We start from the raw sequence: 11928 nt of genomic DNA, 5'->3' as shown, positions 1-11928 counted from the left end.
TTGGCAAATTATGCACTTCAACACGGAAAATTTTCCAAACAAAAGAGCAATATAAGAGTCAGTCAAGTCTACATACTTTATTCAGGAGGCAGTGTCTTCGTTGCTTCTTAGTGACTGGACTCCTAGTTCGTCTGCTTTCTGCCCCCTCTTTCTTCCTCCTTTCCAATTCCCCTTTTCACTAAACTTTTAAGAATATACTAAAAGTTTTCTTTTCATCATTCAGATTTCTTAATTGTGACTAGTGAGACTTGATCAGTACTCAGTAGTATACTTTAGTTCCAATACTGCAACAGCTATGTGAACAAGGAGGCTTCTCTTTGTTTTACCAGTTGACTTGACTTGGGGACTTTTCCTTGATTTCTGTCGTGGGGGCCATTTCTTCAGCACACAGACGATTCTTTCTAACAACCTTTTGGTTTTTGGCACCACTAGATGAAACAATTATGACACGGTTTGAAGGCCCATTTCTGTCTAAACAATAATTAATCTGCTCCCATCTACCATTGGTTAGGCAACTAGCTTATCTCCATGAGTAACAGGAAAGCAGTTTACTATAACAAGTGTCTTACAGAAATACAACAAACATGCCACTCTGATCCGTTGCTCGATTCTTTAATTATTTCAGTATAGGTCTTTAGAGTGCAATCCAAGTCATGCCGATTTTTTGTATGTGCCAAATACATTTGCACGAGTTGCCAATCCCCCCTTCTCTTTAGTCCAAAGAAACCCCAAGTTGCATTATTGCATAATAAGTTAATACTAATTGCAATACGAGATTAGAATAGGGACAGTGACCTGTTTGTTTTATAGTCAGGGCTAACAACCCACAGTTGCCACTAGAAAGCAACCTTGCGTCGAAGACTTTGGCACCTAAGTCTTCCACCTAAGGCCCTAACATGAAAAATAAAAGCATAAATTGGTTTAAACCTTTTTGAGTCCAATTCTTTTGCTAATCTATGACCACGAAAGAACCAGAGAACCCTCCCAAATTTACCAAATGATATAAAACAAGTCCTAGTATATACAAGCAACGAAGCATCACAGCAGCACAAGACGCAATTCAGCAAAGAGACGAGCAGCTGGGGGTGGGTGGGGAGGCACGCATAGCATACCTGGCGCCTTCTTGAACTGTGAAATGCATCAGCCAGGCCAGCAGCACTCTGCAGGTCCCAGCGCTTGCGCCACGACGGCCCATGGTGGTCGGCGTGGCACCTCGGGGCTGGGCCGAGAAAGCCACGCCATCGCCATGAGCGTGGGGAAAAGGCGCCGGCCCATCCCCTTGCACGCATTTCGTCGAACACCTACCGGGTGGACCGGGGGCACCGGGCATTTTCGTCGAGCACGGAGACCCCCGGCGCTCCCCTCGGCAAGCGCGCAGCTCTCGCCGAGCTGAGCAGCAGCCGCGCCGCGCCGCGCGCTCGGCTCAATGCCGCCCGCCACCGCACCTCCGTACGGTCGACCGCCTCCCGCCGCCACCGTGCGTGTGCGCCGCGCCGCGCGCGAGATATTAGCGTCACATGACGGCAGCAGTTTTGCGTCGCGAGATTAGTAGTATTGATAGCATGCATAGCAGCAGTGTGCCGCGGCCCGCCGCCCTGGCAAACAACTGAATTTCTTTAAAATAAGAGGAAATAACTGGCAGTTTGAATAGCTGGAAATCGCGAATCTCAAATAAGAGGAAATAAGAAATTGAATTTGCAAACGAATTCAGATCAACAACATACACAACCGTTGAAATCACTTCTTTAAGAAATCGATTTAAATTATATGGATCGATATGTATTTAAGTAAAGTTGTTAGTAAAAAAAATGGGTACTAGGATTTTAGGCCACCACTGTCTTCTCTTTTTCTCTATGGCTCTTTTTTTCTCCAACAAAACTTAGATTAACTTTTGGATACTCATGGCACACTTTTCAAACTGCAAAACGATGCGTTTCGTGCGAAAACTTTCTATATGAAAGTTGTTCTAAAATATCAGATTAATCCATTTTTCAAGTTTATAATAATTAAAATCTAATTAATCACACGTTATTACCGTATCGTTTTGCGTAAAAAACTTAATCTACATCTTTATCTGAAGATCTCTTCAGGACATTCAAACACTCTTTGCCTCAACATTGCTCCTTTCAACCTCTCGACCCACCCTACCTACGCCTGCCACCTTTCTCTCAAAAGATCACACCCAATGGCGTCCATAGCTACGAGAACGAGTTATCCCTTCTTCTTGCTCTCTCTCAGTTCTCCTCCTCTTCGCTCTTTATTTATTTTAATCTTTCGTGGATCTAGGAATGGCAAAAGTCAGGTATGGCTTGAGCAGATCCAGGTAGCTGAGGTACTGAGGAGGTGGGAGGACAGAAGCGAGGCTGAGCTCAACAATGGCGAACTCATTTGTTGTTGTATCTTTGACCCATGTTCTTCCCCAGTTTATGGCTCAATTTGTGAGGTGTGTGAATTTTGAACTGGCGTTAGAGACGGTTTACTTATCACGACTGCTGTTGATGTCTCCAAATACATCTCCACATGCGACCGCTGTCTTGTTTGTAAAAATGCAACATTTCTATGTTTGTTCGTTAGGAGGCAGTTGGTTTTCTCGCATGTGCAAACACCATTAACTATATGTAAAATTTGTTTTTTAGTGCAAAGGAATAAGTAAAACTAAGAGTTTGAAAGGATTTGCTAAAATTTCAGGAATTGTCCAAAAATTTAACCTAACTTTTCGTTAATATGATAACCATTTACATTTATGGTTATGAAGATAATTATTAACACCATTACCATAGAAGTTGATGGTTATGAATCTTTTTCCGAAGAAATACATCCAACCTGTGGAAATAGGTGAATGGTGAAAACTTTTTTGTGCTATCACTACTACAGTATAGATTTTCCTGGACGTTGCCCCCCTTTTATTTCCATACGGTAAGTGGAACCGCATGGGAAAATAAAGGGACCGGCACCGGGTTGTTATCTGCACGGGAAAATGCATTTTCCCTTGCATGCGTCTTAATCCGACTGCACGGGATAATCCTCATTATCTCGTACGGTCAACTTAAGAGGACCGCACGGAAAAAAACGATTTTCACATACGGGCTTTTTAAGTGAACCGCACAGGAAAATACCTCCCTTCTTTCCCTCCACCCACTTCAAATTTTTGACATCTTCTCTCTTCCTTTTTTTCCCCTTTTATCCTCCCTCAACCACTCTCCTCTCTCTCTCTACCTTATCTCCTCCTGGCTTCCCACCTCCTCCCACCTTAACTCCTACCGGCTTCCCCTCCTCCTCCTCCCCCTCCCCTCCTTCATCAAAGCGGGCGTCGGCGGTGGCCCCTTCCGTGCACGCAGCGAGGCAGAGGCGTCGTCGGCCGTTCGTTGTGCACGTTGTCAAGGCAGCGGCGGCGAGCGGGACGGTGGCGAGTGGGGCGGCGGCAAGCGGGCGGAACCTACTCCTGGTCATTGTCCTTGTCATGCACGTCGTCGCTCGGCTCCCTCGACGACGACGCTGTCGTCGCGTGCGTCGTCAAGGCAGCGGCGGCGAGCGGGCGGCCCCCGCCCGGATCCGGCGGCGGCGGGCGAGCTCGACGGTGATGACGGTGGCGGACTCAGCGGCGGCTGGGGGCGTGCGGTCCGGCAGGCGGCGACGATTTTCATGTTTTTTTTTTATTTTTGGTTTTTTTTTTGCTCCATGTGGGCGGTATAATTTGACCGCACGGGATAACGTGCGGTTGGGCCACCGCACGTGAAAATATTCATTTTTCCAGACCCCTGGTTTCAGACGGGAAAACCTCCACACGGAAAAAATCAATTTGACCGCACGGAAAAATCTATCTTGTAGTAGTGTATATATAGATATTCTAAAATTGAGTACCCGTATATCCGTATATGCTATCGTTCTGATTTCTTTTATTTACGTGCCAAACATATTTGAAAGAGTTGCCCCATCCCTTTTCTTAATTTATTCCAATTTTAGAAATCCTAATTGCATTATTGAATAATAAGCTAATACCAATTGCACACGAGACTAATAGAGGGACAAATAGCAGAAGGCCAACGACCCAAAGTAGCAACTAACCTTTGCATCAAAGACTTTGCCACCTAAGTCTTCCATTATATCCCTAAGGCGGCTAGGCTCTAACACGAAATGAAAACACCAATTGCTTAAAGCTTTTGATTCTCATTTTTTTTCTATAATTTATGACCACACAGAGAATTTTTTTCGATAATTTATGACCACACATAGGAAAACAAGTAATTTCCCACAATTTGCCAAATGAAAGTATTTCTTTTCCTGTACAAGCAGGCAACCTTCACAGATCAAATTAAACGCAGTTAATCTAGACGGTCTAGACCATGGTCTAGACGAACACTGTGTTAACAGCGTCTTGATCATGACGGTGGATGATCCACAACGCGCTCGTCCAGGCAGCGGAAGAGGGTCTACATCAGTTGCGGCGGATCTAGGGCGAGCCGGCCTGTTCATGGCGATGGATCCTGGTTGAGCTCGTTCACTGCGGCGGCGAGTTGATCTAGATGAGCGTGTCCACTATGCCACTATGGTGAGAGGCAGATCCAGACAAGCTAGTCCACGGTGGTGGTGATGGTTCTAGGGTGGGCTAGGCTGCTAGGTTTTATGTTGTTTTTTAAGGTTTTTGAAATGATTATCGCAAGTGGTCCTATTAGAGAACCACATGTGATAATCATTTTAATCATTTTCAATTGCCGGTAGGACTGTCAACAAGCCAAGCTCGATACAAGCCAAGCTCGATACAAGCTCGAGCCGAGCCTATAAAATATTCGAGCTTGGCTCGAGCTCGATCAAGCTCGAGCTCAACTACCGAGCTTCATTTTTAATTAGAACAATGTATATTTTAAAAGATAATCTTTTAAAAATAATTAATTTATGGTTTATCATATTCATAGAAGAGGAAAAAGAATAAAATAAATATATGATGCAAATACAAGGCATACAAATAACATATTTAATCTATTAATTTATTAAATAGCAACCAGAAATCATATATTACTAGGCTCATTAGAAGCTCGAGCTCGACTCGACAAAGCTCGATCACGAGCTTTGGGACAGGCTCGGGCTCGACTCGTTTGGAGCTCAAGCCGAGCTCGAATCAAGCCTAGGACGAGTCAAGCTCGAGCAGTTCGTGAGCCTCGAGCTTTTTTGACAGCCCTAATTGACGATAGATTCTCAGCATGTGAGAATACAATGTTTCCATAGGTGTTTTGTTAGAGGCGAGGATGCCACCCGCCTCTACAAATAAATTTTATCCACCCACGGAAACATTTTCCCTGGTAGTACTTGGAGGCAACACATACTAGTATTCAATTTGGTTGAAAGTCCTCTCCTGGTTCCCTTTGAATTTTAGTTTTTAAATTTTAGCGATTTTAGTTAAATGATACGTAGTCACGTCCCGATAGTTACAAATTTTCATCTGGGAAGAATAATAGGTGGCATGGCATATAGGAGCAGAATTTAGGTCTGCGTGGTTGCATTGTGTCTCCCTCATTGAGCGCCTTCAGCTAGATACAGGGCTGTACCTAATTAATACAGATATGAAATAAAATACCCTCTCCTTATTTATATGAAAATTTGCATGTGTAAATCGATTAAGTACATGTTTGAGATTAGTATAAACTGAATTGAACTGGTAACTCATCCTCAAAACAACCTTATTCAAAGTTTAATTAGTTAGAAGGACTTAGCACTTTAAATCTTCAGCCACCCCACCACAAACTAGCCATGATTACTGTCATTTTGGAGTTTCCATTCCATTACCTTTGTCTTTTCTTTGTTAATGACAACTTTTATGGATTGCTGGTGGCTTACGTCAGCACAATTGGGGTCATCCATATTCTCACATCCATGAACTTTAGTATGGCTGTGACGCATCAGTGGCGCGGGGAATGAAAGGTGAGAAGAAAATATATACTATGACGACGCAGTTAACCTACAACCAACGTATCTTATGCAGCGGCTATAAATCATCGGCCGGGAGACCCTGACAGCATCAACTCATCCTTCCATTACATTTTACAGTTTCTAAGTTTCTTACACCGTGCAAATTATGGAGCGCAACGACAATCCACTGCACGCCGGCTCTGGCCAGGCCACGACGCTCGAGGGTTCCGAGGGTCGGGAACCCATCATCCGTGCCGGGTTTGCTCGAACCGACACTGATAATGGCGGTTCTGATGTGCTATTCTGTGGTAGTGAAATGGACCACAACAATCTGCAGCCCGCGGGCTCTGGCCAGGCCACGACGACGGAAGCAGCCACGCTGGTTATCGATGACAATAACCGTGCGTGGCAGCTGCAGAAGTACCTCATGCTGCTCACTATCCTAGTGGCGACCGTGACTTACATAGCGGGGCTCAATCCACCGGGGGGCGTTTGGCTAGAGACCAAGGATGGGCACCTCACCGGCAATCCCATCCTGCCGGACACCCAACCCACCCGACACTACGTGTTCTACTACTTCAACGCGACGGCTTTCGTGGTGTCGCTCGTGCTAATCCCCTTCCTCCTCCAGCCCTGCGTGAAAGCGGCGGCGCAGCTGAAGGCGGTGCGTGTGGCCATGGTGTTTGATCTGGTCCTCCTCATGGTGGCCTACATCGCCGGGAGCTGCCCGGATAGGCCAACCACCATCTTCGCCTCGCTGTTGTCGGTGGTCGTTTTTGGATGCGTCGTGGTTCACTGGCTGGTGGCTCCTTCTTCCAAGGGCCAGCTCTGGCTTGACAAACCAAACAAGGTCTTGATGCTACTCGCCATCTTCGTGGTGACGGTCACGTACGTGGCGGGGATGAGGCCGCCGGGAGGGACTTGGGAACATGCCCAGGAGGCAGGGCGAAGCGATGCCGGTGAACCCATCTGGCTAGAGCGCCACCGAGGGCGCTTCATGGCCTTCCTCGTCTCGAACACCATCGCTCTCGTCGCATCGCTCGCCGTCGTCATGCTGGTCTTGAGCAGCAGGCTGCGGAGAAACATGTCGTGCCTTGCACTTCACGTGTTCATCATCACCATGGCTCTTCTCGGGCTCTTGGGGGCCTACGTCTCGGGCAGCTGCACGGAGTGGATCTTCACCGTGCAAGTCGGCTGCGTAGCTGGTGCTATAGCTGTTATCCTCCTCTGCGTTTCTTGTCTTCCCATTGTTGAGTGTCTTTTCGGTGGATTCAAGAGCCAACACCACTCGTTGGCAGGAGCACCCGGTCGCAGAGTGACAATACAACCATTGGTGCGAATTGTTCCAGTGGGAGAAGGTGAACCAGTAATGGCAGGAACACCAGGTCTCCCCCGAATGACACCTACGGAATCAACAATGGTTGTGCATAGACAGCATAGTAGTGAAGCCCATGCGAATCCATTAAACAATGGCCGCTCTATGATACTTCTACTAGCCACACTCACGGCAACAGTGACATACCAGGCCGGCCTAGACCCGCCTGGTGGAGTTTGGCGAGACAATGAGGGTGGCCACAATGGCGGTGACCTGATACTCCTCGCTACTCATGCTATCCGGTACAAGGTCTTCTTCTATTGCAACTCGGCTGCCTTTGTGGCATCCATCATTGTTGTGATCATATTGCAGAGCAAGGATCTAGTCAACCGATATGCGCTCCATGCCGCTATAATACTGGACCTTATGGGACTCATGGGTGCCTACGCTGCTGGAAGCTGGAGAGATATTGGTGCCTCCCTATCTATCTTCGTCTTGGTTGCTGCCATCATTGTACTGTTAGTAGTGACCTACATTGTGAGTTGCAAGTCTCTGACTCGGGGGAACAATGGAAATGTGTCGTTAGCGGAGCAGAAAAGAAAAAGGGAATTGCAGAAGAGGCAAAAGCTGTTGCTCAATCTTGCAGTACTGGCCATCACCATCACCTACCAAGCTGGGCTAACTCCACCGGGCGGCTTCTGGATCGAACATGCCGATGAAGAACACCATAATGGAGATCCAGTCCTTGGTGACAACCACCGTGGCTGGTACACGGCCTTCTTCTTCTGCAACACGACGAGCTTCATGGCGTCCGTTGTCACCATCGTTTCCCTGGTGAGCCAAAGCCTCTCTGAGATTGATATGGCGTACTGCAAGGCGCTCTACTGCTACGTATTTGTTGTCTTGGCTGGATTGACGGGTGCCTTTGCCTGCGGCACCTCTCGAAGGATGCAAGAATCCATGTACGTCCTTGGCTCGGCCAACCTAGGGTTAACTCTTGCCATCCTGTACATTCACCGTTCCCATCCAATGGTCAGAAATGGGGATGGTAGTAACCATGCCGACGATGATACTGAGCTTGTTGGCGATGTGGTCACTAATGGCCAGCACATCACAACACACAAGTTGTGCAAGTACCCTGGCAGCCACCATCACCTACCAGGCTGGCCTTACACCACCGGGCGACGTGTGGCCCGCCGCTGACGAAGGGGAGGGGCACGCCGCGGGTGACCCGATCCTCCGCGACAGCGACCGGCGGCACTACCTTGCATTCTTATACAGCAACTCCGTCTCCTTCGCGGCGTCCGTCCTTGTCATCGTGCTACTACTGAGGGGGGTGGTGGTGCGGAAGCTAAGCTCCTTCTTGCCACTGATCACAGTGGTGCACGCGGTGGCCGTGGTTGATTTGCTCGCCCTTCTGGCGGCCTACGCGACGGGGAGCAGCAGGGACCGGGGGACCTCCGTCTACGTCGTCACGGTGGCCGCCACGGTGCTGGTCTACGTTGCGATATATGCTGGTCTGAGTTCACGCCATTGTGGCAGGGAACAGGATGGCAATGGAGGGGTCGGCTCTCGTCCGTCGTCGCAAGCTGCTCGTGTTTGACGATTTGCATATATGCTAGATGCATGCTGGCTCGGCTCGTTTAGTGCTCTACGTTTTCCAATTATGTGTGCTTAGATGTTGTGCTACTTGTAAGAAATAACCATCCAGCCATCTGATGGAAAGTCACATGATATGTATTGTTGTGCTTGCTGGAAATGTGTGAGAGTTTGTATCTCGATGTTAACTATTATTAGTTGGAGTCTTCCATAGGTGATTGTTAGTTTGTCTCCCAAATAAATGAAATCAGTTTTCATGGAACATGTTTTAGTAGCAAATTTGTATCAAATCGGTGGCTTCGGCCACGGCGGCAGCGGCGTCCTGGTTTCCGGGCTGGAACCTTGGCGATCTCTCTCCTCTACCTCTCTTCATACCTCTAGCTACCTCTCCTAGTTCTAGAAGCTTCCAGAACTTGTATTCCCTAGTTTCTTCTTCTCTTTTTCACCCCAAAACAATGGTTGCTTGTATGGTGGATCCTTGCTATTGAATTGGAAGAATTGGGTTCCTAACAATCTGGTATCAGAGTCGTCGATTCGTGGAATTTCTATCATGGAGTCGATTGGAGTGCACTTCAGCAACGCCCCCACGCGAGTGGTTGCTTGATTTGGGCAAGGGTGGTGCTCATGACACCAACGCCCACAACATGTTCGATGGAATGCCAAGCCAGCCTGAGGTGTTCAATGATGATGAAAGGATATCAGAGACTGTTCCCATCAAATCCACCATGAAGAAGGAGGGAATATCCATGGACAAAGCTTTAGACCAGCTTCTTGAGAAGTTTGAGTTGATGGAGGCCAACCGTAGGCAAGAGGAGAAGTTCAATCAAATACCACATAAGTTGCAAGAGATAGAGGCTTGTAGGAGCAAGGCTGCTATTGGTATTTGATACGGTTACAGATAGAATCCGCAAGCGCATGGATATACCGATGCACTTCCCCTACGGAGTATTCCAAGGGTATCGAATCCAAGGGAACGTGTGTGATCAGAGCTTCCTCCGGTTCATCCAAAGACACCAAGAAAACGATAGGCCAGGATAGAGAGGATTTACTAGTGAGAAATAGTGTCCAGGGAATCCTAACGCAATACTTCAGGCACTGGCAACCCGCTGTTCCCAGATGTCGCTCTACTACGTACCCAGACAGGGTGGACTTCAGTGATCTCGAGGGCTGTCACCACCTCTACACCCACCTCAAACGTACTGTGGGATACGCAGCAATTACTGGATAATAATTACCTAAACACCACGTCTAAGCAATTAATATCTACTTTAGTGTTTATAACTCACCAAAGCAATCAGTATATTTTAGTTGATTATAGTGAACAATAATCCCGTACGCTAATTAGGAACTAACCAAGAGATAATTCTCACAAGGTAAATCTAAATTACTCCAGAAGAATATTATATTGAATTCAGAGTAATAAACAGAATAAAAGAAATAGGAGAAGATTACCGACAACTCCGGAATTCTTCCGACTCCTTCTACTCCACTTTCTTCCTATTCTAGTATACAATATAGTACAATAGAGCCTCTTATAATTCAGCTCAAGCTTGGAAGTGTGTGTGTGTGAAGTGAGGGAGTGATGTCTTTATATAGGGGTAGGTATGATGGTTGGCGAAGGGGAAATGTCCAAAATGCCCCGCAACTGCCATCAGGAGATGATCAGGACCGTCCACGCCAAACCCCAGCCTGGATGGCTGAGATTGTGGTTCGGCCGAACCTGGGCTGGGCCCATCTGGCCTGGCTCTTGGCTCATCTTCTCCCATGGACCTCCTCTATCCATTTCTCGGAGTTTTGGGTTGATTTACTGGTATTTGGATGAAGTTCACAACCCCTCCTTGTATGGATACATGATTCTCCTCATTGTAGTCTGATTTTCCTCCCAACATCGGGGTTTATTGTCTGCATACAAATATATACCAACACTTGTGGAATATGTGAGATTAAGCACCTATCTCTATGTTGGATGTTTTATTATCTGATCTTTATGCAGATGTTGGCGGTATAGAATCGACATTTAACAGCCGTCAACAAAACCCCCCATACTTAGCCCTTTGCTCGTCCCTGAGTAAAGGTTAGTGTAGAATGAATTTCTTCAAGATATGAATCAAGCATATAAATCATTCACAACCATACCTGTACCTGTGAATTTTTTCAGTGGCTATCTTACCATCTTGAGTAATTGATAAATGGAATGATCTTGATTCCAGTCCTTCTTACTTCTCTGCCAAACTCAGGGGATTTTTATGAATTTTCGCAAACTAGCTCTTTTCCTCATATTGACTTTCTCTCTTGTCTCTCGAAGATGTATATTTTCTTTGGATCCTCACCAAGGCAAAATGTGCCAGAACTTATCCCTATTCTAAGGCTAATATGTGGAATTTGGTAGGGATAAATTGGGACATACCTGCATTATATATATTGCAAAGCCAAAGATATGGACTCAAGAGGATCATCAGTCATACTCCTAGATCAAGGGTCTTTATTTGTGGTGGAAAATGGAAAAGTAAAATATTTTGTGGAATGATGAATTGAAGAAATGATTCTCCCTTTTTACTATACTTTCTCTCCAATTGATTCTCTTGGCATGATTGTGGAAGGGACATGGCTATATTTTATATTTTTTTCTGCTTTGCTCATTGTTTGAGAGCAAGCTTTATTTCCGTCTTCTCTTTTTTTTTATATATATAGCCATGCCTTTCCCTCCTTTTCTCATTTTCTTTTGGCCAAGAGCTTTTCCAGGAGAAGAAAGCATAGTTCAACACAGGAGTTTATTTGAATGGATATTTTTGTGGAAAGCCAACTTCCAGTGTAGAAGCTTAGCTTAATTTTATATGTGGAAATGAAAGTGGAATTGACCCTTTGATCATAAGAGTATGAAGGATATCTAACACAAGTCGCACAAATTTGACAAAGCTCAATATAATGTCAAGCAGTCATATGCATGATAAGGTTGATCATTAATGTACTTGCATATGGCCTTGGTAGGTATAAGGTAAAGTCAATTGGAGGATTGAGCCTTTAGAAACAATTTTATTTTGAAAACAAATTCCCAAGAGTCATGACAAGAGTTGCAAGAATTCCTTTCATCTTAATCATCTCACATAAAA

The 11928-nt window shown here is 46.1% G+C and overlaps 1 pseudogene; it reads left to right on the top strand.

The window, feature by feature from the left end:
• Window positions 1-6070: 6070 nt before the first annotated feature.
• On the top strand, window positions 6071-8822 carry LOC127776153 (uncharacterized; annotated as a pseudogene).
• Window positions 8823-11928: the final 3106 nt, after the last annotated feature.

This window comes from Oryza glaberrima, chromosome 6 (assembly GCF_000147395.1).
Source record: "Oryza glaberrima chromosome 6, OglaRS2, whole genome shotgun sequence".
In the NCBI taxonomy this organism is placed as follows: domain Eukaryota; kingdom Viridiplantae; phylum Streptophyta; class Magnoliopsida; order Poales; family Poaceae; genus Oryza; species Oryza glaberrima.
The sequence above is the reverse complement of the archived record's forward strand: the minus strand, read 5'-3'. Positions and strand labels throughout refer to the sequence as shown.